This window comes from Nicotiana sylvestris, chromosome 12 (genome assembly GCF_000393655.2).
Source record: "Nicotiana sylvestris chromosome 12, ASM39365v2, whole genome shotgun sequence".
NCBI lineage: Eukaryota > Viridiplantae > Streptophyta > Magnoliopsida > Solanales > Solanaceae > Nicotiana > Nicotiana sylvestris.
This window is the reverse complement of record NC_091068.1, coordinates 93,396,014-93,401,249: the sequence shown is the minus strand read 5'-3', so window position 1 is coordinate 93,401,249 and position 5,236 is coordinate 93,396,014.

Sequence of the window (5,236 nt, the reverse complement as noted above, 5' to 3'; positions counted from 1 at the left end):
GGAGAACAAGGGAATTTATTTCAAATTTTAAGTCGGCATCATACGCCCACCTGGAGAACAAGGGAATTTATTTCAAGTTTAAGTTTCAGGCACCCACCTGGAGAATAAGGGAATTCATTTTAAGTTTAATTTGCAGGCACCCACCTGGAGAACAAAGAAATTCATTTCAAGTTTAAGTTGCAGAAGCCCACCTGGAGAATAAAGGAATTTATTTCAAATTTTAAGTCAACATCAGGCGCCCACCTGGAGAACAAAGGAATTTATTTCAAATTTTAAGTCGACATCAGGCGCCCACCTGGAGAACAAGGGAATTTATTTCAAGTTTAAGTTGCAGGCGCCCACCTGGAGAACAAGGGAATTTATTTCAAATTTTAAGTTACAGACGTCCACCTGGAGAACAAGGGAATTCCTTCGAGTTTTAAGTCACTTGCAGGCACCCACCTGGAGAACAGGGAAATTCATTTCTAGTTTTAAATCATTAGCAGGCGCCCCGCCTGGAGAAGGAGGGAAGTCATTTCAGAATTTAATTCAGAGTCATTTTAAGTTTCATGTCAGTGACAAGCGCCTACCTGGAGAATGAGGGAATTTATTTCATGTTTCTAGTCAGTAGCAGGCACCCACCTGGAGAATGGGGGAAGTCATTTCAGAATTAAGTTTCAAACTGGAGGTAGCATGAGTTGCCTAAAGAATAAGGTTTTTACCTCGAGGCATGAGGGTTTGAGATGACCAAAGAAGAAGTCTCAATCCAAGAAAAAAGAAAGAAAAAAAAAGGGAAGTGAATCCAAATGTAGAAGCAGATAAAAGATGTGAGCTACTCAAGACATGGCTGAAGTCACGACCACTGCATGTCCGGTCTTGATCCGAAGAAGTCGTGGAAGAATTAAGTAACACCTGCAGCTAACAAGTATCAAGATTCAGATCAGAGTCCGCATGAAGAACCAACCAAGACTCAAGATCAAGCTTCAGAAGACTCATAGAGAGGAATCTTGTAACGCGTAACTGATAGGCTTAGTTAGTCTTTTTAATCTTGATTCTTGATGTAATGACAAGACCACGGACTGGAACCTCGATGGAACGAAACCTCAATCGGCTCTCCACCTCGGTATACTCCATCACTGTTCCTACTTCTGAACTACATATGACCTAATTCTTTTATAGCCAAGGATATGTAGGCAGCTCGGATACTAGGGATCAATCACATTCTCCTTTATTTTAGCTTTTGGTCTCTCTTAATAAGGGTCGGGTCAAAAAACATGTCTCGTCATTCTTTGTCTGAAAACTCTTCGCGATTCCAGTCAAAGAGGGGCAGTTGTAGACATGTAATTTTTGACCCTCCCCAAGATTTTACACATTTTTAGCGTAAAATATTTAGTTTAGGTTTAGTATCACTATTCTAAATAGTTTTGACTCTTTTACTTTATTTTATCACAAAAATGATAATTACAAAAATATTTTCTTTTATTTAGCTAATTAATATTTTATCTAGTTACTTTTAATTTATCTACCTTACATAAAATTCAAAAATACAAAAATAGTTCCACTTTATTTTCAGGAATATTATTTTAATTTTACAATGATTTTTCCATTTTTATCTTTTAGTATGATATTTGAAAAATACCAAAAAAATAGGTTTGTTTTAACAGTTAATTTTATTTTAATAGTTATTTTACTTAAGTAGGATTATTAGTAAATAATGTAGTATTTTTAGTCTTGTTTTAAAAGAAAGAGTATGAAATTTGAGGCTAATATTGTTTGGTCTTAATTGAAGAGGTCCAAAGAGATGGCCCAATTTTAAAGCCCAAACCCTAAGACCCACTTCCCCTTCTTCTTATACACCTTAACACACATTTTCAAGACCTAGACATTAAAAAAAACCTAGACTATACACAAAAAAAGCTTCAGCCGTTTTTCAGAATTTTAAACCCTAGGACCCCTTCTTCTTCTTCCTTAAGACTTAACCCTAGATAATCTCCCAAAGAAGAACCAAGCCGCACCCTCGCAGCTATCCGCCAAGGTCTCCGGGAAGATTCACATTTCTGTCAAGTTGTCGTTGTTTAAGTTTTCCGGTGTTGCATTTTCAGATTTCATTTGGCAAAAATATACCTAAGGTTCGTTCCTAAACTTATTCTGGATTAATATAAATTTTGATGTTTTGTGCATGTATATGTGAATGAATTAAGTTCTGTTTATATCACATACTAAAATTGTTGTTTAATGTAGGCTGTTGCATTGGTTAATTAAGAAGAATTTAGGTTTAAGTTGATTATAAACATAAATGGTTTGTTTTGACAATTTCGTCTGTAATTAGAAGTTAATAATGAATTGGGGTCAGGTTGATAAAACTAGAAAAGGTTTTTGTCGAGGAAGTTGATTTGGAGTTTTTTTTAAAAATAAAAAAAAATGGGGCTCGAGAGCATTTTCCATTATTTTACTTATGTTGTTGTCTAATTGTGTCGATAGAATGTATGTTTAGGCCCTCCACATCTAGATGTACATTTCATGTGACCTGACTTCTTTCCAATAATGTTAAACAAAATAAACATGTCATGAATTGCAGGTGCATTTAATATAGTGTGTTTTATGATGTGTTTTCCAAAACGACAAGTGTACGACAATCGTGACTTGTTCCAGAAATAACTCCATAAATACTAAAAACGGTTAAAAAGTTAAAACATGCACAAATAGGTTCTAAATACGTAATGAATCATATAATTAGGCCAATTATTAATAGTTGAGCGACCGTGCTAAAACCACAAAATTCGGGAATGCCTAATACCTTTTCCCGAGTTAACAAAATTTCTTACCCAGATTTCTGTGTCCGCAGACCATAAATAAGAGTCAAACTTCCTTGATTCGGGATTTTAAATCGGTGACTTGGGATACCATAAATTATCCCTAGTGGCGACTCTGAATTTGATATAAATAATCCCATTTCGATTTTGTCACTTTAATTGGAAAACTCCCTTATACCCTTTCGCGTAGAAAAAGGAGGTGTAACAAGTTTTTGTTAGATTCCGTGGCATTCATCTATTGCAACACCTATGACTAGGCTGACCTAGAAAGGGTGCTCTATTCCAGTGGACGGAAGAGTGTGAAGTGAGCTTCCAGAAGCTTAATATAGCTTTGACTACAGCCCCAGTTTTGATATTGCCTACAGGTTCAGGGTCTTATACTGTCTATTGTGATGCCTCGAGGATTAGCCTTGGAACGGTATTGATGTAGGATGGTAGGGTGATTGCCTACGCGTCCAGACAGTTGAAGGTACATGAGAAGAATTATCTTATCCATGATCTCGAGTTAGCTAGTATTGTTCATGCATTGAAGATCTGGCATCATTATTTGTACGGTGTTCCTTGTGAGATCTATACTGATCACCAGAGTTTGCAGCACCTGTTCAAGTAGAAGGACCTTAATTTGCACCAGAGGAGGTCGTTAGAGCTGCTAAAGGACTATGATATCACTATCTTGTATCACCTAGGCAAGACCAATGTGGTGGCTGATACTTTGAGTCGCTGGGCGGAGAGTCTAGGGAGTTTTGCTTATCTACCAGCAGCGAGAGGCCCTTGGCGATGGATGTTTAGGCCTTAGCCAACCAGGTTGTGAGATTGGATCTTTCCGAGCCCAGTCGGATTCTAGCTTGTATGATTTCTCAGTCTTCCTTATTTGATCGTATCAGAGAGCGTTAGTATGATGACCCTCATTTACGCGTCCTCAAGGATAAGGTCCTGCATGGCGATGCTAGAGATGTGAATATCAGTGATAATGGGGTATTGAGGATGTAGAGTCAGATATGTGTACCCAATGTTGATGGGCTTCGGGAGTCGATTCTAGAGGAGGCCCATAGTTCGCGGTATTCCATCCATTCGGGTGCTGCGAAGATGTACCAGGATTTGAGTCAGGACTATTGGTGGAGGCGAATGAAGAAAAATATAGTTGGGTTTGTAGCTCGGTGCCTCAATTGTCAGCAGGTGAAATATGAGCACCATAGACCGGGTGGGTTGCTTCAGCAGATAGAGATTCCAGAGTGGAAGTGGAAGCGGATCACCATGGACTTCGTAGTTGAACTCCTACGGACTTTGAAGAAGTTTGATGCCATTTGGGTGATTGTGGATTGGCTGACCAAGTCCACGCACTTCATTCCTGTGTGTACTACCTATTCTTTAGAGTGGTTGGTAGATATTTATATCCGGGAGATTGTTCGTCTACATGGTATTCCAATTTCCATCATTTCATACAGAGGTACTCAGTTCACATCACGGTTCTGGTGGGCCGTATAGCATGAGTTGGGTACTCGGGTGGAGTTGAGCACATCATTTCACCCCCAGATGGACGGACAGTCCAAACACACTATTCAGATTCTTGAAAATATGCTCCGTGCGTGTGTGATGGAGTTTGGAGGTTCTTCGGATCAGTACTTGCCACTGACGGAGTTTGCCTACAACAATAGTTATCAGTCCAACATTTAGATGGCACCGTATGAGGCCTTGTATGGTAGGCGGTGTAGACCCCCGATGGGTTGGTTTGAGCCGGGTGAGGCAAGATTATTGGGTAAAGACTTGGTACAGGATGCCTTAAATAAGGTTAAGGTGATTTAGGATAGACTCCGTACAGCCAAGTCTAGATAGAAGAGTTACGCAGAATGGAAGGTTCGTGATGTTTCCTATATGGTTGGAGAGCGGGTCTTGCTTCGGGTTTCGCCTATGAAGGGGGTTATGAGATTGGGAAGAAAGGAAAATTGAGTCCGAGGTTTATTGGTCCTTTTGAGATATTGCGACATGTTAGGGAGGCTGCTTATGAGCTTGCCTTACCTCCAAGCTTGGCAGGAGTTCATCCGGTATTTCATGTTTCGATGCTCAGGAAGTATCACGATGATCCGTCGTACGTGTTAGATTTCAGTTCAGTCTAGTTGGAAAAGGATCTATCTTATGTTGAGGAGCCAGTGGCGATATTGGACAGGCAGGTTCGAAAGCTGAGGTCAAAGAATGCATCAGTGAAGGTTCAGTGGCGGGGTCAGCCGGTCGAGGAGGCGACTTGGTAGACCGAGCAGGATATGTGCAGTCGTTACACTCATCTTTTCACTACTTCAGGTATGTCTCTATGCTCGTTAGTGGATGAACGAATATTTTAAGAGGGGAAAGAGGTAACGACCCGGCTGGTCATTTTAAGAATTTACACTATGATCCTCTATTAACTGCTTTTCCCATGTTTGTTTCTGCTATTTTGATTTGTCGGGATA